The sequence below is a fragment of the Oryx dammah genome, unplaced genomic scaffold, assembly GCF_014754425.2.
Source record: "Oryx dammah isolate SB20612 unplaced genomic scaffold, SCBI_Odam_1.1 HiC_scaffold_23, whole genome shotgun sequence".
In the NCBI taxonomy this organism is placed as follows: Eukaryota; Metazoa; Chordata; class Mammalia; order Artiodactyla; family Bovidae; genus Oryx; species Oryx dammah.
The window spans coordinates 35,856,206-35,878,992 of record NW_024070207.1 but is presented as its reverse complement, the minus strand read 5'-3'; the positions used below and the strand labels follow the sequence as shown (position 1 = coordinate 35,878,992).

The following is a 22,787-nucleotide window of genomic DNA, read 5'->3' as shown; positions in this document are numbered from 1 at the left end:
TTAGCCAAGAGGCAGAGAGAGAGAGAGGGCGGCAGGGAAAATATGACTGGTATAACACCACTGAGTATGACTGAAGGTCAGAGATGCAGCTGGTATAGTGTATAGGAATGAGACCTCACAATTCTACCTGCGCAGGTTATGCTGGGAAATGAGCTGGGATTCGAATAGCTCTACAATTTCTGTTTTCTACTGTGTATATAGCATCACTATAAGGTATCTCAGGGTCAGAAGTGAAGGAAATTGAACATGCTGTTCCTGTCCTCAAGTCATTCAGAGTTGTTCATTTTGAGTGCAGAGCCCAGATGTGAACAAACTTCAGAAGTCTGTGAAACATGCTGCTGCTGCTACTGCTGCTAAGTCGCCTCAGTCGTGTCCGACTCTGTGAGACCCCACAGATGGTAGCCCACCATGCTCCCCCATCCCTGGGATTCTCCAGGCAAGAACACTGGAGTGGGTTGCCATTTCCTTCTCCAATGCATGAAAGTGAAAAGGGAAAGTGAAGTCATTCAGTCGTGTCCAACTCTTCATGACCCCATGGACTGCAGCCCACCAGGGTCCTCCATCCATGGGATTTTCCAGGCGAGAGTACTGGAGTGGGGTGCCATTGCCTTCTCCCTATGAAGCATAGTGGCAGGGGTTTGGTGTGTCTGTAAGGCCTAGATATCTACATAGTAGCTGGAGGCACCTGAATGAGCCCTAAGGGAGTAAAAAACGACTTAAGGAAAGGAGAGAGCCTTATTCAGAGACTCAAGCTCCTTCAGCTCCCTCACACCAGCCTCTTGGCACCAGACCACTGTCTCCTTGGGGTTAGTAACATACTTCCAGCAAGCCAGCTAGGGCCCTTGTAAACACTGTGAGGAAGACACCAACGTTCAGTGGCTCCTCCTAACACTCTGAGCTTCAATGTAGTTATCTATAAAATAAGCACCAGTGAGAGCAGAGTTGGTTGCAGTCACCCTGAAATGACTTTCCAGAGAAAATCTTCTACGCCCTGCTCTCCAAGCACTTCATACTGCCTCCTTATGGTGGTAGTTTGCCTTCAGCACAATCAGCATTCATTTTGTCCTTCCATGTTTACTGTTGCTCTTCCCCTATGCGGAAGTAAAGTTTATTCCTCAAGTCCCCTTAAATCTGAGCTGGCTTAACTGCTTTGACCAACTGACTAAGGTGGAAGTGTCACTTATGACAAGTTTAGCCTTTAAGAGAATTGGCAGTATCTACTTTCTATGCTTGGAATGATCCTTCTGGTAACCTATCTGCCATACTGTGAGAAATCCAACCTAAAGGGAATGGCCACATGTAAATGCTTTACTCAACAGCCCCTGCTTAGCTCCCAGCTGAAATCCAGAATTATCTGCCAGCCGTGCTAGTGAGCCATCTTGGCTATTCAGCCCAGTTGAACCTTCAAGTGACTGTAGCCTCAGTTACCATTTGACTGGAAATGAAAATACTTCATATAAAAATTGTGGTAAGCAGTTAAAGAAGTGCTGAGAAAGAAATGTCTAACACTAACTGCTTCCATTACTAATAAGTCAGTTCAGCTCCACTCAGTCACTCAGTCATGCCTGACTCTTTGTGACCCCATGGACTGCAGCATGCCAGGCCTCCCTGTCCATCAACAACTCCTGGAGTTTGCTCAAACTCATATCCATCAAGTCGCTGATGCCATCCAACCATCTCATCCTCTATCATCCCCTTCTCTTCCTGCCTTCAATCTTTCCCAGCATCAGGGTCTTTTCCAATGAGTCAGTTCTTCACATCAGGTGGCCAAAGTAATAAGGAAATATCTGAAATCAATAGTCTAAGTTCCTACCTCAAGAAACTAGAAATATAAAATGAATACAAAGCAAGAAGAAGAAATTAAATAATAAGCACAAAAAGAGAAATCAATGAAATTAAAAATAAGAAAACAATGCAGAAAATCAATGAAACAAAAGGCTGTTTCTTTGAAAAGACCAATAAAATTGACAACGATGAACAAAACTAAAAAAGAAAAGGTGAAAATTACCAATATCCAGAATAAAACAGAGAACAACTTAGATGAAATGGATCAACTCCTCAAAAAACGTAAACTATCAAACCAAGTTGAAATATGCAATTTGAATATACCTATAATTATCAAACTGAATCCGTAATTTAAAACCTCCTCCCCAGCAAAAAAAAAACAACTCTCCTACTAAACATTTAAGGAAGAATTAACATTGACTTTACACAATCTCTTCCAAAAAATAGGAATTCTTCCAACTCATTCTATGAAGCCAGTATTACCCTGATACCAAAAACCAGGCAAAGACAATATCAAAAGAACAAAAAAAGAAAAGAAAAATATCTCTGATGAACCTTGATATAAAAATCCTGAACATAATATTAGCAAACTGAATATGCTGCTGCTACTGCTGCTAAGTCGCTTCAGTCATGTCCGACTCTGTGCGACCCCATAGACGGCAGCCCACCAGGCTCCCCCGTCCCTGGGATTCTCCAGGCTAGAACACTGGAGTGGATTGCCATTTCCTTAATAGAAGGTTTATACATCAATAGCAAGTGAGATTTGTTCCAGGCATTTGAGGCTAGTTCAATATTTGAAAATCAAATAATATAACTCACCATGTCAATAGGCTGAAGAAGAAAAGGCATATGATTATATATGTTAATGCCTAAAAGGCACTTGACAAAATATTACACCCATTAAGTATTTTAAAAGAAACTCTTAGAAAAATAGGAATATAGAGAGAGCAATTAACCTATAGATCATTTGGGGCACATATGATGCATTTTCTATGTTTACGCTTCTAACTGTGGTCTTCTAATCCATGACCAACCTAGACAGCATATTTAAAAGCAGAGACATTACTTTGCCAACAAAGGTCCGTCTAGTCAAAGCTATGGTTTTTCCAGTAGTCATGTATGGATGTGAGAGTTGGACTATAAGGAAAGCTGAGCATTGAAGAATTGATGCTTTTGAACTGTGGTGTTGGAGAAGACTCTTGAGAGTCCCTTGGACAGCAAGGAGATCAAACCAGTCCATCCAAAGGGAAATCAGTCCTGAATAATCATTGGAAGGATTGATGCTGAAGTTGAAGCTCCAATACTTTGGCCACCTGATGAGAAGAACTGACTGATTGGAAAAAACCCTGATGCTGGGAAAGACTGAAGGCGGGAGGAGAAGGAGATGACAGAGGATGAGATGGTTGGATGACATCACAAACTTGATGGACATGAGTTTGAGTAAGCTCCAGGAGTTGGTGAAGGACAGGGAAGCCTGATGTGCTGCAGTCCATCGAGTCGCAAAGAGTCGGACACGACTGAGAGACTGAACTGAACTGAATCCATGAACACAGTATAAATCTTTGTGATATGAGCATATGCTAAAGAGCATTTTCAAAAAACTTACAGCTAACTAAACTTAATAATGAAAGACTGAATGCTTCCCTCTAAGGTCAAGAACAGGACAAGGATATGTACTCTCACACTCTTATCCAACATAATACTGGAAGTTGTAGCCACTGCCATTAAGGCAAGGAAAAGGAATAAAAGGCCTACAGATTAGGAAGGAAGAAATAAAACTGTCCTTATTTGCAGATGACATGACGATCTAAGTAGAAATCCAAGGGAATCTATTTTTAAAACTCCTGGAACTGATAGGTAGTTCAGCAAAGTCATGGGATACAAGATCAACACACAAAAATCAATTGTACTTTTATATAGTAACAATGAACATGCAGAAACTGAAATTAGAAACACAATACCACTGGCAGGCACTCCAAGGAAATGAAATATTTTTGTTGGCACCTAACTTGTACAGCATCTGTATGTTGAAAATAACAAAATGCTAATGAACCTAATTCTTAAAAGACTGTACTCATGGATTAAAGACTCACTACAGTAAAAATGTCAGTTCTACCCAAAATGACTTATAGGTTTAAAGCAATTCTTATAAAAAGCCACAGAAGGTTTTATATAGACTTAAACTTATTACAAAATTTTATGGAAAGGTGTAAGCTCTAGAATAGCTAAAACAATCTTGACAAAGAAAAACAAAGTGGGAGGAATCACTCTACTCAACCTTACAGCTACAGCAATTAAGACTGTGTGGCATTGGCAGAGGGACTGACACATAGATCAAGGGAACAGAATAGAAAACTCATAAATAGACCCACCCAAATATGTCCAACTGATTTTTGACAAAATTTCCAAAATGTTTCCATGGAGAAAGGATAAACTTTTCAATGAATGATGTTGGAGCCACTGGGCATTCATAGGCCCAAACAAACAAACAAACAACATTCAATAAACCTCACATCTTACCAAAAAAAAGCAAAGATTGTAACTATATCAACCACCAGGCTCTTGGTATTGGAAACTTCAAGAAAAACACAATATACTCGAGCACTGAATGGAACAATTTACATATCTAGAGAAGTAGGAGCAAGACCAACTTCAGTAGCGGGTATTAGTCTCTCCCAGCAACCACAGCAGGGAAATTGGCCTACACACACCCTTCATGCCCCTTCAGTTCAGTTCAGTTCAAGCCCATGGACTGCAGCTTCCCTGTCCATCATCAACTCCTGGAGCTTGATCACACTCATGTCCATCGAGTTGGTGATGCCATCCAACCTTATCTCATCCTCTGTCGTCCCCTTCTTCTCTTGCCATCAGTCTTTCCGAGCATCTGGGTCTTTTTCAATCAGTCAGTTCTTCACATCAGGTGGCCAAAGTATTGGAGTTTCAGTTCAGCATCAGTCCTTCCAATGAATATTCAGGGCTGATTTCCTTTAGGATTGATTGTTTTGATCTTCTTGCAGTCCAAGGAATTCTCAAGAGTCTTCTCCAACACTACAGTTCAAAAGCATCAATTCTTTGGTGCTCAGCTTTCTTTATGGTCCAACTCTCACAGAGATACATGATTATTGGAAAAACCATAGCTTTGACTAGATGGACTTTTGTTGGCAAAGTGATGTCTCTGCTTTTTAATATGCTGTCTAGGTTTGTCATAGCATTTCTTCCAAGGAGCAAGCGTCTTTTAATTTCATGGCTGCAGTCACCATCTGCAATGATTTTGGAACCCAAGAAAATAAAATCTGTAACTGTTTCCATTGTTTCCCTAACTTTGCTATGAAGTGTTGGGACCAGATGCTGTTTTGCCAAAAGTATTCACGTTTGTCTCAGGTTCAAAGGACTTGTTAACAAAATAAGCTACTCATTATATACAAAGAAATAATACAGATATTTTAAAGGATTATCTAGCTTACTTTCGATATACTAACATTAAAAGAAAAAGAGAGCAATAGAAAGAGCAGAGAGTACATCACTAAATTGGGTTTTGACCAACATCCAGACTTAATTAGGAAGTCCCATGTCATAGCACATCTGGAGTCTGAATTGGGAAAAGCTCCTAGGCAGTGCACCTGCTAGATGGGTGAGACTTCAAAAATTGCAATTCTGGTTCCATTTAAAATCCCAGGATGGACACAAATTGATATCGTCATCAATCTGTGACCAAATTGCAAGCCTGGTTGCATGTTAATGCTGGTTTTGTCTTATAAAACTTGGTATGTTGCTAAGCCACAGGCTTGGTTGGCCAGGCCACCTTCAGGGGCACAACAATCTCAAGATTCCTCCCCCACCATATCTATGGTGCTTCAAGTCTTGCACTCACAACCGGCAGTCACTCTGAGTCACTCCCAGTCAGGGCAGTGTCCAGGCAGGTTAGAAGCAAGATCAGAGGCCTGCTCTGCTTTGTCTCTGAAGCCTAAACAAGACTACTTATTTAATTTCCCTAACAGATGCTCTGATCTTTGTTTTTTGAATGTTGAGTTTTAAGCCAGCTTTTTCACTCTCCTCTTTCACTTTTATCAAGAGGCTCTTTAGTTTCTCTTCGTTTTCTGCCATAAGGGTAGTGTCATCTGCATATATGAAGTTATTGAAATTTCTCCTGGTAATCTTGATTCCAGTTTGTGCTTCATCCAGCCTGGCATTTCTCATGATGTACTCGGCATATAAGTTAAATAAGCAGGGTGACAATATACAGCCTTGACGTACTCCTTTTCCTATTTGGAACCAGTCCGTTGTTCCATGTCCGGTTCTAACTGTTACTTCTTGACCTGCATAGAGATTTCTCAGCAGGCAGATAAAGTGATCTAGTATTCCCATTTCTTTAAGAATTTTCCAGTTTGTTGTGATCCATAGAGTCAAAGGCTTTGGTATAGTCAATAAAGCAGAAATAGATGTTTTTCTGGAACTCTCTTGCTTTTTTGATGATCCAGCAGATGTTGGCAATTTGATCACTGGTTCCTCTGCCTTTTCTAAATCCAGCTTGAACATCTGAAAGTTCTCGGTTCATGTACTGTTGAAGCCTGGGTTGGAGAATTTTGAGCATTATTTTGCTAGTATGTGAGATGAGTGCAATTGTGCGGTAGTTTGAGCATTCTTTGGCACTGCCTTTCTTTGGAATTGGAATGAAAACTGACCTTTTCCAGTCCTGTGGCCACTGCTGAGTTTATTTGCTGGCATATTGAGTGTAGTACTTTCACAGCATCATCTTTTAGGATTTGAAATAGCTCAACTGGAATTCCATCACCTCCACTAGCTTTGTTTGTAGTGATGCTTCCTAAGGCTTACTTGACTTCGCATTCCAGGATGTCTGGCTCTAGGTGAGTGATCACACCATCGTGGTTATCTGGGTGGTGAAGATCTTTTTTGTATAGTTCTGTGTATTTTTGCCACCTTTTCTTAATATCTCCTGCTTCTGTTAGGTCCATATCATTTCTGTCCTTTATTGGTATTTATTCTGTCCTTTATTGGTTCCCTTGGTATCTCTAATTTTCTTGAATAGTCTCTGGTTTTTCCCACTCTATTGTTTTCCTCTATTTCTTTGCACTGACCACTGAGGAAGGCTTTCTTGTCTCTCTTTGCTATTCTTTGGAACTCTGTATTCAGATGGGTATATCTTTCTTTTTCTTCTTTGCCTTTAGTTTCTCTTTTTTCTCAGCTATTTGTAAGGCTTCCTCAGACAACCATTTTCCTTTCTGCATTTCTTTTTCTTGGGGATGGTCTTGATCCCTGCTGCCTGTACAGTGTCGCAAACCTCCATCCATAGTTCTTCAGGCACTCTGTCTATCAGATCTAATCCCTTGAATCTATTTGTCACTTCCACTGTATAATTGTAAGGGCTTTGATTTAGGTCATACCTGAATGGTCTAGTGGTTTTCCCTACTTTCTTCAATTTAAGTCTGTATTTTGCAATGAGGAGTTCATGATCTGAGCCACAGTCAGTTCCCAGTCTTGTTTTTGCTGACTCTATGGAGTTTCTCCATCTTCAGCTGCAAAGAATATAATTAATCTGATATTGGTGTTGTCTATCTGGTAATGTTTAAGATGGCAGAATAGAAGGACATGCACTCATCTTCTCTTGTGAGAACTCCAAAACTGCAACTCACTGCTGAACAACCATCGACAGGAGAACATTGAATCCCACCTCCAATGGCAAAGGATAAGCCCCAATGAGATGGTAAGAAGGGTGAAATGGGGTTTAGAATCAAACCCCACACCAACCAGAGATGCTCAGATGGCTCAAACAAAGCCTTCTGCACACCAAGACCCAGAGACCCCACAGAGACTGAGCCAGATCTACCTTTGTGTGTGAGTGACTCCTGTGGAGACATGGGTCAGCAGTGGCATGCCATGGGGTCAGGGGCTCTGGCTGCAGCAGACCTGGGACATGCAGCATGTGGCATAAATCTTCTTGAAAGAGGTTGCCTTTAGCCCCACGATAGAGTCACCGAGCAGATGACCCACAAACTGCAGAACAATTATACCAAAGAAGTTCTCACACTGTTAAGAAAGTTCTAGGACTCGCAACAGATATCCCAACCTGGGGATCTGGCAAAGGGACTGAGAACCCCCAGGGAATTTGACTTTGGAGGCCAGTGGGATTTGACAACAGAACTTCTGCAGGATTGGGGAAATAGACTCTTGGAGGGCACAAACAAAACCTTATGTGCATCAGGACCCAGGAGAAAGGAGCAGTGTCCCCACAAAAGACTGAGACAGAGTTGCCTGTGAGTGTCCAGGAGTCTCAGGCGGAGGTGTGAGTCGACATGCCCCCTCAAAGGACAGTTACAGCAATGGGGTTGGCCAGGTGCCATATGATGCATAGACTTAAGAAGAAAAAAAGAGTCACACTGAGTCTGAAACAGGGAAAGATTTTCCCACACAAGGCTATAAGAATGGCACAGGCTGTGAGAGTTTCTTATCTTTTGATTAGAAAGTGTTCCAGGTTCAAGGCTCTGAGTGGGCAAGCCTGGGGAGGAGGACATCATGCAGTGACTATTTTCCCAACAATGGACTTAAATGTAAAATATAAAACTATAAAACTTTCTATAAAAAGTAAGATAGAATTTTCAGGGTCTAGGGCTAAGCTAAGATTTATTACACTTGACACCAAAAATGTGATCTATAAAAGGAAAAACTGATAGACTAGACTTCATCAAAATAGATAACTTTTGCTCTGCACAAGACTCTGTTTAGAGGATGAATCAACAAACTGCAAGGTGGGAGAAAATATTTGCAAACTATATATCCATCAAAGGACAAATATTGTGAGTCTATAACTCTCAAAATTCAACAGTTAAAAAAATCTAATTAGAAAACAGGCAAAATACATGAACAGATGTTTCACAGAGGAGGATTCATAGGTGGTAAATAAGTACATGAAGAGACAGTCAATGTCATTAGCCATTAGGGAAATGCAAAATAAACTACAATGAAATAACACTACACATCTTTCAGAATGACTAAAATTAAAAACAATGACAACACCAAATCCTGGCAAGGATACAGGGAAATTGGGTGACATACACTACTGATGGGGATGTAAAATGGTACTCTGGAAGACTGTTTAGTAGTTTCTCAACATGTTAAATACAGAGTTCCCAAATGACCCTGTGTTATATAAATGTGTCAAAGATGGCCTTAGTATATTGATCCTATGTTGTTTATTTCTTCAAAGCAGGCCAGCACTCATTCAATCAAAAGCTCATCAGCACCAAGCTCTAATTTTTATACAACCAGATTTTTAGCCATTTAGAGTCTGCAAGCCTTGTATAGCTCAGAAAACTATACCCAACATCTACTAGCCACAGATTAGATAAAAGCCCCCAAGCCACCTAAAAGTGTTCTTAAGAGTCCTCTGACCCAGAGAATCCCCACCATACTGCTAGATGTGAAAGCTCTAGCTCTAATCTTCATCTCCCCTTGCCATCCACCACTTCATAAAATAAAAGGGGTAAGTTTGGACCCAGAAACAGATGTTCACAGAGGCAAGGTGATGTAAATATGGCCAGGTGATGATGCAGGTATATGGGACTGATGCAGCTCCAAGCCGAAGATTAATGGCCACCACCAGGAGCTAGGAGGAGACAATGAAAAGTTCTACCAAGTCAGACTCTCATAAGGGTCATGGCCCCGCCAATACCTTGATTTTGAACATCTTGCCTCCAGAACTGTGAGACAATAAATTCTTTTCATTTTAAGCCACACAGTTTGTGATACTTTGCTGAAGACCTAGCAAATTAATACTCCATGGAATATTACTCAGCAATAAAAGGAATGAACTATTGATAAACACAACTTGGAGAATTTTGTTAAGTAAAAAAAAACAACAACAACAAAAAATCCAACCTCAAAAGTCTACATGCTATGTAATTCTCCTTGTATATCATTTTTGAAAGAACATTTTAGAAATTAAGGGCTAGTTAATGGTTGTCAGAGTTCAAGGAGGGGAGTAACAAGGAAGGGACCTGGGTATGGCTGTAAAAGTGCAACACAAAGAATCTTTGTGGATATGTTCTATATCTTGACTATGGTGGTGGGTACATGAACCTGAATAAGTAACAACAGTGTATAGGACTTGATACACACATACAAATAAATACAAAAAACTAGGATAAACAAAATAAAATCCGTGAATTTCATGCCAATATCCTGGTTGTGATGTTACACTATATAGATTTGCAAAATGTTACCGTTTGGGGAATTGAACAAAGTCTCAGTGGGGCTGTCTGAATTATTTCTTAGAACTGCATCTGAACCTATGATTATCACAATAAAAATTTTCAATTAAAAGAAAACATCACCTTGTTGTTAAGGAAAGGAAAAAAGAAAAGGAAAGTGAAGTTGCTCAGTCGTGTCCAACTCTTTGCGACCCCATGGACTGTAGCCTACCAGATTCCTCCATCCAGGGGATTTTCTGGGCAAGAATACTGAAGTAGGTTGCCATTTCCTTCTCCAGGAGATCTTCCCTACCCAGGGATTGAACCTGGGTCTCCTGCATTGTAGGCAGATGCTTTACCATCTGAGCCACCAGGGAAGTTAAGAACAGACTTTAAATGGGAAAAGTGACAAAAGGGAGAACTGTTAGGAAACTTTTGCAGAAATCCAGGAGAGAAATTGATATTGGCTTCAACTTGGAGTATAGCAATAGGAAGAAGTTTAATTGGATTCCGGATATATAGTGGTTTGAAAGTAGAACTAAGAGAATTTACCAACAGATGCATGTAGGATGTGAGAGGAAGAGGCAAGTCAAGAATGACTTGAAGGTTTTAAGATGGAGAAAGCTGTAGATGCAGAGGGTTTGGGAGTAAAATTGGGGGAATGGATTAAGATAGTAAAGCTAGGGGATGACATCAGTTCAGTTCAATCACTCAGTTGTGTCCAACTCTGCAACCCCATGGACTGCAGCATGCCAGGCTTCCCTGTCCATTACCAACTCCCAGAGTTTACTCAAACTCATGTCCATTAAGTTGGTGATGCCATCCAACCATCTCATCCTCTGCCATCCCCTTTTCCTCCTGCCTTCAATCTTTCCCAGCATCAGGGTCTTTTTCCAATGAGTCAGTTCTTCATATCAGATGGCCAAAGTATCAGAGTTTCAGCTTCAGCATCAGTCCCTCCAACGAATATTCAGGACTGATTTTCTTTAGGATGGATTGGTTTGATCTCCTTGCTGTCCAAGGGACTCTCAAGAGTCTTCTCCAACACCACAGTTCAAAAGCATCAGTTCTTCAGTGCTCAGCTCTCTTTATTGTCCAACTCTCACATCCGTACATGACTACTAGAAAAACCATAACTTTGACTAGACGGACCTTTGTTGGTAAAGTAATATCTCTGCTTTTTAATATGCTGTCTAGCTTTGTCATAGCTTTTAGGGGATGACATATCATCAAGCAAATAATTGTAGATAGAGAAAAGGAAAAACTAAAAACTGAGACCTCCAAGAAGTTTCTAAAAGAAGGGACTCAAAAATGCATCTCAAAAAGTTTAGATTATCCAACTGTGAAAGTAAGGAACACCAAGTATGTGGATTCCCAGACTAGTTGCAATAAGGAGTCTGCAGCCCACATGCTGGAGATTATTGAGCTTGGGCCTTATGACTTGAGTTTATGTGCCCCACAAGAAAGCTAGGAGTAAAGTACCCTCCCCCTGCATACCCACTCCTCTAAAAAAAAAAAACCCTCAAAAGACACAAAACAAAAAACAGCAGGTCCACAGTGGCTGATTTCAAATTCTGCAAAGAAATCCCTGAGTGGGCAGAGATTCACTGTGTAAATATTGTGAAGAACTATTATACTTCATTCTGCCACCTGATCTTATCTTTCCACTGGGAGCTGGGATGTTTCCCTCAGATTTAGCCTGTCAGTCTTATGGTTGTTACAGACTCCAGAAGACATGCAATCCTGGTTGCCACCCTCCCCATCATGCTTCTCATCCCATCTGTTGGTGTTCTTAATTTTCTGTACTGGTATTAGAATTTCCCTCTGGGACCCCAATTAGGGTGTGCTTACCAAGCAAAACTAATATGCCCTCTGTAGGAAGTATATGCAGCAGAGTTCAACATGTTCTTAGAATTGAGGGGACTTGAAGTAACAAACAGTGTTCCCATAACGCCTGTCACTCCTGGATAGAACCAGAGGGGGAGTAGAAATAAGGGAGGAAGGGAAAGAGAATGGGAACACTTTGGGACACAGCTGCCACCTACTGCTGCTCTGCCATGCCTAGAAAAGCAAAGAAAGCTGAAGGCAAACGCTCAGTTTGCTTGGCCCCCAGTGAGGCCGCAATATCTCTAAGCCAATTAGTTACATAGAGGGTGGTAAGGTTGCTCAGTCTGGAGAAGCGAAGCATGGAAAGAATTAGGGAGGAGACAGGAGCTATTTTCAGTTTTAAGAAACATGGCTGTCACTACTGGTGACACGGGAATAATGGAGAAATCTGGTTTTCTGCACTGTGGCTTCAAAGCTCAGATCTAGTAATGTCAGCAGGGTACAGGAGGCAGAGGAAATGGGTTTAGTCAGGGACAAAACTTTCCATAAGCAGAGGATACTTGCCTATCAACCTGCCTCTCCATCCCTGTGATTGGTGCCTTCTAGGGAATTCCATGATTGCAGACATGAGGGAGGAGGTGTAGAGGACCAGAATCATGTGGGCCACTGGTCAAAAGCCTAGATTCTCAAGTCCCACTCCAGGCCTCCTGAAAAAGATTCTCTGTAGGAGGGCTCTGGGCCATCTGTATTTTAATAAGCTCCCCTACGTGATGCTGATTTGAAGCGTATCCACATTGTAGGCTTTGAAAATCCCTGAGTCAGTGCTCCTTTAAGACTCTTTCAAAAACAAATACATAAATAAAATAGCAAGACAGGCATGACAAAAAAAAAAAAAAAAACTCTTTCCAACTCCAAGAAGCCAGGACTCTAGTCTCTAGCCCCAGTGCCAGTCAATATAGCCTAGAGAGAAGTGGGTCAAGGAAGAAGTTGCTTTGCAGAGTTAAGGAAAAGGAGACACATACCTCCAAAAAAAAGACTTTTAAGAGGCTCTAGCTCTCCTGGTAAGGGAAGGTACAATTGCAGGAGCACTGTATCAGGAGTCACACAGCACTCCTGCCTTTGGTGACTACACTTTAAGCATTAATAACAACTCACATATTTACAAGTATTGAGAGTCTAGTATGTGCCAAACACTTTGCTAAGCACTTTACATTCCTTTTTTTCTTTATAATAACTGAGAGATACAGTGTGCTGTGCTTAGTTGCTCAGTCATGTCCAACTCTTTGCAACCCCATGGACTGTAGCCTGCCAGGCTCCTCTGTCCATAGAATTCTCCAGGCAAGAATACTGGAGTGGGTTGCCATGCCCTCCTCCAGGGGATTTTGCCAACCCAGAGATCGAACCAAGTCTTTGTGGATGTCTTGAGTTTTATTAACCTTCAAGTCCTCCCTGCTCAATTGTATGGGTGATTGTATACCTCTGTGAAGTGGCTTTTCTGGCTGCCTTGAGTCCCACCACTTTACTGCCTCCACACCAGGACACACACTATTCTACAAAGTGCCTTTGTGAAAATTAGAAAAAAGTGGCCCTTCCTTTATATGTTGCTCAATGGGCACAGGGCTTGGGGAGCAGTTTGAGACTTCAAACAAATTACAAAAGAATGGCACTTATCTCTCTGGGTGGTTGCACATCTGCCTCAGTTGCATAGCTTTGAAAGTGGAGAATGGGCTGGATTCAACCTCTTTGAACTCCCTTGGCGGTCTGATTTGCTCAAATCTGCACAGCATACCTTGTGGCCACTCTGCCCAATACTTCTTCTGGTCTTTAGCCCCAGAAGTTGCCTCACCTCATGGAGGTGAGAAAGGAGGAAATTACTCATTGAGGGACACCCAGACATTGGCGAAGAGAACCAGAAAAGGGTCTATGGAACTTCTTGGATGTGTAGATTAATATTTTCTGTCAATTTGGGGAAATGTGCAATTATATTAACTCTTTGAGTATACTTTCTTCCCTTTTCTTTCTCTCTTTTCCTTCTGGGATCCCCATTATGCATATTGTGACATACTTTATGGTGTCCCACAAGTCTCTGAGGCTTTGTTCACTTTTTTCTTTCTGTTCCTCAGACTGTATAATCTCGATCGATCTATTTTCAAGTTTACTAATTCTTTCTTTTGCCAGGTCATATCTGCTTCTGAGCCCTTCTACTGAACTTTTCATTAAGTGATTATAGTTTTCAGATCCAGAATTTTCACCACCTTATTTTTATAATGTCTATCTCTTCATTGATATTTTCTAATGAGAAATTATTATCATACCTTCCTTTAATTCTTTAAATGTAGTTTCCTTTACTTCCTGGAACATATGTATAAAAGTTCCTTGAAAGTCTTTGTCCGCTAAGACCCCCCTCAGACAGTTTCTGCTTTCTACTTTTCTACTGTCCTGAATATGCGTCATACTTTTGTTTCTTTGTATATATAATAATCTTTTGTTGAAAACTGGGCATTTTAGATAATATTATAGCAACAGTAAACTAACCTCCCTCTGGGGCTTTTTTTGTCTAATGGCTTAGCTGGACTAATTCTAGGAATTCTATTTCCCCTGTAGTGGGTAGTGTCAAAAGTTTCTGCAGAGGTTTTTTTTGTTTTGTTTTGTTTTCCCTTTTTTATTTTTAAGTCTAGCTTCCTTGAGTTTGCTGTTGAGTCAGCATAGCTTTGTGGTTAAGCCATCAATTAGTCAGAAGCTGTGCCTAAGTCCCTAGATCCAGTGAGGTCTTCATCCTTTTGCATTGGATCTGTGGCTTGCAGACTGCTTTCACAGTTCAGGGGGAAACCAATCAGTCAGGGACTTGTATTTTGGAAGTGCTTTCTCTAGTCATGAGAAAATGCAGCCTTGAGCAAAGAAGTCTTTGCTCAGATTTCTTTGAGCACAGGGAGTGAGTGTGATTTTAGCAGGACTCCTAGACTATCTCTTTCCCTGATATACTTGCTGTGTCTGGTCTCCCTCTGTTCACGTTACCAATTGTTATCCTCCTCTGATGGCTAGATGCTGCGAGGGGTTACAGTGTTAAACAACACCCTGGGGGTACGAATTCCTCTACTTGAATCCATAAGTCTATTGTCTCTGGCTGGGCCAGATCAGAGTCTGCAATTTGCCTCACAAGTCCTCCCAGGGAGAACCTCGGTGCTATGGCATTACAAGGAGTTGGGGGACACTGTCCTTCACTAACTAATCCACCCAGATCCTCCATATAGAGCGGGTACCGTGAGTTGAGGAAACAGGCACCACCAACTGGTTGCTGTCACCCGCCCAGTATAGATTTCTGCAGCACAGATATGGAGAAATGGGATATTCACCCGGTTCCACCAGCTTTCCAGTGCAGACATTCCAGTACACGAAACTGGGGAAGATACAAGTTGTTTACTAGGCTGATTCTGAGTCAGCCCAGTCTGTCCAGTGGGCCTGGAGTAGTTTTTCTACAGATGGAGCCAGGGGAGTGATGGGTGCTGTTCGACTGTCATGGGTTGCTACTGTTCTTGCACGTTCCCATCTAATTTGTTGAATAAATCTCTCAATTTTGTATAAGCCTGTTGGTCCATCTCCAGAGATTTTAAATGGTTTTCTTTGATAATTTTGACCAGTTTAATAGATGCCTCTCTGGAGGAGAGGATTCCGTGAGCCCCTCACACCAGAAAGGGGTATGTATGAATTTTTGAGAACAAGGCCATAGCTGCAGATGATTGACAACCAGAACCAAGGCTGGGCAAGTAGGTGGCTGAGAAAATAAAACCACCATCATTATGACACATGTAAAATATTTATGCTATAGACACTCTTGAACTGAGTTTAGTCTCATTTTATCTTCATCAGTCAGTTCAGTCGCTCAGTCGTGTCCAACTTTGCAACCCGATGAATCAGAGCCCGCCAGACCTCCCTGTCCATCACCAACTCCCAGAGTTCACTCAGATTCACGTCCATCGAGTCAGTGATGCCATCCCACCATCTCATCCTCTGCCGTCCCGTTCTCCTCCTGCCCCCAAACCCTCCCAGCATCAGATTCTTTTCCAATGAGTCAACTCTTTGCATGAGGTGGCCAAAGTACTGGAGTTTCAGCTTTAGCATCATTCCTTCCAAAGAAATCCCAGGGTTGATCTCCTTCAGAATGGACTGGTTGGATCTCCTTGGAGTCCAAGGGACTCTCAAGAGTCTTCTCCAACACCACAGTTCAAAAGCATCAATTCTTCGGCGCTCAGCCTTCTTCACAGTCCAACTCTCACATCCATACATGACCACTGGAAAAACCATAGCCTTGACTAGGCGGACCTTTGTTGGCAAAGTAATGTCTCTGCTTTTGAATATGCTATCTAGGTTGGTCATAACTTTGCTTCCAAGGAGTAAGTGTCTTTTAATTTCATGGCTGCAGTCACCATCTGCAGTGATTTTGGAGCCCCAAAAAATAAAGTCTGCCACTGTTTCCATTGTTTCCCCGTCTATTTCCCATGAAGTGATGGGACCAAATGCCATGATCTTCGTTTTCTGAATGTTGAGCTTTAAACCAACTTTTCCACTCTCCTCTTTCACTTTCATCAAGAGGCTTTTTAATTCCTCTTCACTTTCTGCCATAAGGGTGGTGTCATCTGCATATCTGAGGTTATTGATATTTCTCCCAGCAATCTTGATTCCAGTTTGTGTTTCTTCCAGTCCAGTGTTTCTCATGATGTACTCTGCATAGAAGTTAAATAAGCAGGGTGACAATATACAGCCTTGACGTACTCCTTTTCCTATTTGGAACCAGTCTGTTGTTCCATGTCCACTTCTAACTGTTGCTTCCTGACCTCCATACAGATTTCTCAAGAGGCAGGTCAGGTGGTCTGGTATTCCCATCTCTTTCAGAATTTTCCACAGTTTATTGTGATCCACACAGTCAAAGGCTTTGGCATAGTCAATAAAGCAGAAAATAGATGTTTTTCTGGAACTCTCTTGCTTTTTCCATGATCCAGCAGATGTTGGCAATTTGATCTCAGGTTCCGCTGCCTTTTCTAAAACTAGCTTGAACATCAGGAAGTTCATGGTTCACGTATTGCTGAAGCCTGGCTTGGAGAATTTTGAGCATTACTTTACTAGCATGTGAGGTGAGTGGAAATGTGCGGTAGTTTGAGCATTCTTTGGCATTGTCTTTCTTTGGGATTGGAATGAAAACTGACGTTTTCCAGTCCTGTGGCCACTGCTGAGTTTTCCAAATTTGCTGGCATATTGAGTGCAGCACTTTCACAGCATCATTTTAAGATTTGAAATAGCTCCACTGGAATTCCATCACCTCCACTAGCTTTGTTCGTAGTGATGCTTCCTAAGGCCCACTTGACTTCACATTCCAGGATGTCTGGCTCTAGGTGAGTGATCACACCATTGTGATTATCTGGGTCATGAAGATCTTTTTTGTACAGTTCTTCTGTGTATTCTTGCCACGTCTTCTTAATATCTTCTGCTTCTGTTAGGTCTATACCATTTCTGTCCTTTATGGAGCCCATCTTTGCATGCAATGTTCCTTGGTAGCTCTAATTTTCTTGAAGATATACCATCAAGTATTAATGAAAGTGAAAGTGTTGGTCGCTCAGTTGTGTCTGACTCTTTGCAGACCCCATGGACTGTAACCTGTCAGGCTTCTCTGTCCATGGAATTCTCCAGGCAAGAATACTGGAGTGGGTCTCAATCCCTGGTTGACAACTTGATTGCAATCTCATAAAAGATTCTGAACCAGAACTATCCTTTTATGTCTCTCCTGGATTCCGGACTCTCAGAAACCATATGAAATAATATGTGTTGTTTTAAGTCATTAAGTTTTAGAGTAAATTGTTAACTAATGTAGATACTACATTATCTTGCTGGTCTACCTGATTGTTATCAGTCCTCTCTTCTCTACTCTATCCCTAGACCTTGTCAGGATTTGTTGAGTTTAGAATCAACACAAGCATTTCTTGTGGTGAGTATACTTCAACATTTCACCAGAGGGCTTGAATAGCCCTTGTTTTATTGTTACTATACTGTTTCTGGTGTCATGGAAAGAGCACTGGGCTACAAATGGAGAGTATTTTTAATAGATATGTAAGTGATCTTAGATAAGTCATTTCACACCCCTGAACATTCTCATCTCTCACATGGGGAAAATAATACCTGCCATACACACCTGTAAGGGTAGTTACAAAGATGAACTGAAATAATTGATGGGAAATCCAATAAAAGAATAAGCAGTTTCAGGACAATATCAAATCCCCTCTAACAGTTGCTATTGTTATTGTTCATAGCTGGGGGAAAACATCTTCTGAATTTTAAAAACAATTATTATTAATTTCTACAATGATATATGGAATTAAAAACTCTTAGGTAGTTATATTATACCACTGTGTTTCATTCAGCCTCCAATATGGCAGTTCCTTAAGTAGCAATCTTTCTGGCAAAGCAAAGATTTCCCCCTAATGAACCAAGACATCATTCTCTTTCAAGGATTGTAATTTTCCCTCATTAATTAATTAATTAATTATATTAATTCCCTTCACTCTTAGTTTGATTATGCAGTTCCTTCTTTCCAGCAAACAGCTCAGTATCCAAATAGTTCCATTACCTATTGAGCAATTTCTTCTTTGAGCAAACAACTGATCAAATAATAGCAGCCCAAATAATAACTGCCCCAATAAACGTCTTCAACATTTGAGAAAAGGGATATAATATGGAACAAGAATCAAATCCAGTGCTCTGTGACAACCTGGAGGGGTGGGATGGGGTGGGAGGTGGGAGGAAGGCACAAGAGGAAGGGGACATATGTATACCTATGGTTGATTCATTTTGATATATGGCAGAAACCAACACAATAATGTAAAGCAATTATCCTCTAATTAAAAAGAAATAAATTTAAATAAAAAATAGAACAAGAAAAATGTAATCTTACATTTACATTAGAGATATTAGTATGAATTCATAATACAGTTTTTCTTAACAAATATTTTATTCATAGTTCTGATCATAGAAAAAGCCTAGAAAATATGAACACATTAACCAACTAAACACCACAGCATTCAAACTGTGGTCACTAAACACTTCTTAATTTATTTATTTCAGTGGGTGTGTAGTAGTATATCATTACAATTTTAATCTAATGACTAATGTTGTTGAGCATCATTATTAGCCATTGGTGGATACCTTTCTGTGAAATGTCTAAGTATTAAGTGACTCTTTTATCAGGTTGTTTATTTTTATTATTGGCTTGTAAGAGCTCTTTAAATGTCTGGATGTGAGCCATTTGTTAGTCATATATTTTGCACATATATTTTCCAGTATAGTGGTTTGTCTTTTCTTGTCTTTCTTAATGATGTCCTTTGATGTCTTGACATTTTTTAATTTTACAAAATATAGATAACATTTTTTTCTTTTATTGTTAGTCTTTATGTATTTGAGTCAAGAAATTGTTGCTTACCTTCCAGTTCACAAAGATGATCTGTTATAGTTTCTTCTTAGAGTTTTAATTTTTAAATTAAGTTTAATTTTTTTAATTTTTATATTTAAGTTTATGATTCATTTGGAATTATTTTTGTACATGGTGTAAGAGGTGAATCAAAGCTTATTTTAATAGTTGTTTCAGCATCTTTGTCAAAAATCATTTGCTGATTTGTGAGTTAGTCTATTTCTTGACTCCATTTTGTTCCATTGATCTATTCTTATGTCTCTACTACACTGTCTTAATTATTGCAGCATTATTTTAGACATTAAAATTAGATAGTGTAAGTTCTCCTACTTTAATCTTTTTTCAAGATTATTTTGGCAATCCTAGCCAAGATGCATTTCTATAAAAGTTTTAGAAATACCCTATCAATTTCTACCAAAAAAAGTCAGCTGAAATTTCAATCAGAATTCCATTAAAAGTAGAGATCAATTTGTAGGGAATTAAAATCTTAAAAATATGGAGTCTTCCAAGTGAACATATAGTGAACATGCTATATCCTTCAATTTATGTAGGTCTTCAATGTTTTGAATATTTAGTGTGGGAGAACTACACATTTTACATTAAATTTATGCCTATTCATCTTATATTTTTGATGCTTTTGTAAATATTTTATTACTTTTCATATTCCAGTTATTTGTTGCAAGAATATGATCGATTTTAATGTATTTCCCATATATCTTGTACCTTTTCTATTTTTTGAAGGTTTCTTGGGGCTTCCCTGGTGACTCAGTTGGTAAAGAATCTGCCTGCAATGCAGGAGACCTGGGTTCAATCCCTGGGTCCAGAAGATCCCCTGGAGAAGGGAATGTCAACCCACTCTGGTATTCTTGCCTGGAGAATTCCATGGACACAGGAGCTTGGCAGGCTACAGTTCATGGGGTCAATATGAGTCGAAAATGACTGAACAACTAACACTAGTATTGGTATGTAAATGATCATGTCGACTATGGAAAAATAAAACAGTTTAACTTTCCTTCTTCTCAATCTTTGTGCTTTTTATTTCTGTATTGCACTTATTACAGCCTCTAGTATAATGCTGAATAGAAATAGTAAGAGCAGATGTTTTAACCATTTTCCTAATTTTAATGGGAAAGCATTTAATATTTTATTGTTAACAATTATGTTAACTGTTGGTTTTTCTAGATACCTGTTATCAGGCTGAAGAGAATCCTTAGTCTGCTGAGATTTTCCTTTTAATTCTGAATTGATGTCAATTTTTTTCTGCCTTTGTGATTATCACATGGTTTTTTTTTGTTTTGGTTTTTTTTTTTTTTTTTTTTTTGGTTTAAAGAAAAGAGTTTGCTGGCATCCAGCCCCAGTGGATCCAGGGAATTCGAAGCGGGGATGGCATTGGCAAGGAAAAACTTATTTATTTAGAGATATAAGATTAGATTAGGAAGAAATAGTGTAGTAGGAAAATTTAGGCGGAGAAAAGAGGCTGAATAACTTGGTATACGTGGAAAGCCAATAAAGTTCCAGACAAGGAACTTGCACCATCTATGTTAGGCCACCGGCATCCGTTTGAATATCAGAGGGTGCCCCGCCTTGGGCTCTCTCTCTTACGGATCTTAGAAGCCGGGACAAGTAAGTAAACATGGTGAGCCTCCACGCCCCAGATGGGAATTCAGCCAAAAAAGGGAGAAAAGAACGACATGGGGAAGCCCAGCATCGGTGCAAGACTCCAAAAACTGTTTTTCAAAATCAGCTTATATACCCCAAGTTGTACATAAAGAAATAGTGGAGTATGCAGAGTTATGCAGGGGCAGCAGTCCTGACCCTCATTGAGACAAGGCTTTCCTTTTGCATACCCTCCGTATAAAAAGGTCTCAGGTGGTTTACATTATCTTCTGGCCAAGAGGCTTGTTAACATTTTTATGGCTCTCTTCCTGGATAATTGTCTATCAACCAGAAAACTCCTTTTCCCTAGAAGTGTTTTTTCTTTACTCTGCATCACCCTCAAAGTACTGAATAATGTTGCATTCCTGTAGAACAAAGGTGCAGTGGGTTATAACAAAGAAAGTACTTAACTCAAAGATCTAATGTTGCTAATACCAGGTCTACTACCTGTTTTTCTATATACCAACTATATCTAAAAACAGAGGATATGAAAATTTGGCAGCAAGTACTGGCTCAACAAATGAAACCTTTAATCAGTCCTATTCTAATGATTTTGACTCCTCGGAAGCCCCTACATTCCTAGGATGTTTTAAGCTTCCTGTGCCTCCCGCAGTCAGGAGGCCTCAAACAATCACATGCACAGCTGTACGAGTCCTGCAGGCAGGCTAGAAAGCCATCAGAGGGGTTTTTGGATTGAAACACTCGTATTATGTCCAGGAGATTTATTATCTAAAATCTCTAATTTTTTCCAGAAAAAGGTGGTGGGGGGACAGTCCCCTGTTAATGACAGAAGAGTAGGTGGAAAGCATAACACAGTAAAGCAGGCAGATTCTGGTCTCGGGGGGTGGATGCTCAGGAATTTCCAGGGGGAATCCCTGAAGCCGATCACGTCCTTGCGTTTTGTCAGGCTTCCTTCCGCATGACCTTGTCATGGGTGGGATTCCTCACGCTGGCTCCCGGCAATAGTTTATTTTTCTCTCGTGAAAAGAGGTCAGGAGTCTGTTCACGGATGGTTTGGTGGCTTCCTGGCGTCAGGGACTTCTGCTCCTCCTATCTTGTTACTCACTATGCATGAATTCTATTTTCTTTTTTTTAAATTTAAATTTATTTATTTTAATTGGAGGCTAATTACTTTACAATATTGTATTGGTTTTGCCATACATCAACATGAATCCACCATGGGTGTACATGTGTTCCCCATCCTGAATCCCCCTCCCACCTCCCTCCCCGTACCATCCCTCTGGGTCATCCCAGTGCACCAGCCCCAAGCATCCTGTATCATGCATGGAACCTGGACTGCCGATTTGTTTCTTATATGATATTATACATATTTCATTGCCATTCTCCCAAATCATCCCACCCTCTCCCTCTCCCACAGACTCCAAAAGACCGTTCTATACATCTGTGTCTCTTTTGCTGTCTCACATACAGGGTTATCATTACTATCTTTCTATCACATGGTTTTTAAATCTTTATTCTGTTAAGATTATGAATTAACTTGATAGGCTTTGAATATTAAATAAAACTTTGATTCCTGGGGTAATCATTAATTGTTTATGATGTATTATCTGTTTTATATATTGCTGAATTCAAGTTGTTAATATTTATTAAAGATTTTTGTGTCTATGTTACTGAAGGATATTGGTTTGTAATTTGCTTTTCTTGTAATGTTCTTGTCGCATCAAGGCTGGGTACATAATTTGTGGGACCTAGTACAAAATGAAAATGCAGGAAATTCTGTAAAAGATACAAAAATACAAATGTTTTCCCTTTAAGTATTTTATTATATATAAAATAGAATAGTAGTCACAATGACACATGAATAACAACACAAACTTCTGAATTGCAAAAAATGGTGTCAA

At 40.1% G+C, this 22,787-nt stretch overlaps 1 non-coding gene across 1 annotated transcript; it reads right to left on the bottom strand.

The window, feature by feature from the left end:
- Positions 1–10,294: 10,294 nt before the first annotated feature.
- On the bottom strand, positions 10,295–10,366 carry TRNAC-ACA. The gene has a single exon. It is a non-coding gene; the product is annotated as a tRNA-Cys (tRNA).
- Positions 10,367–22,787: the final 12,421 nt, after the last annotated feature.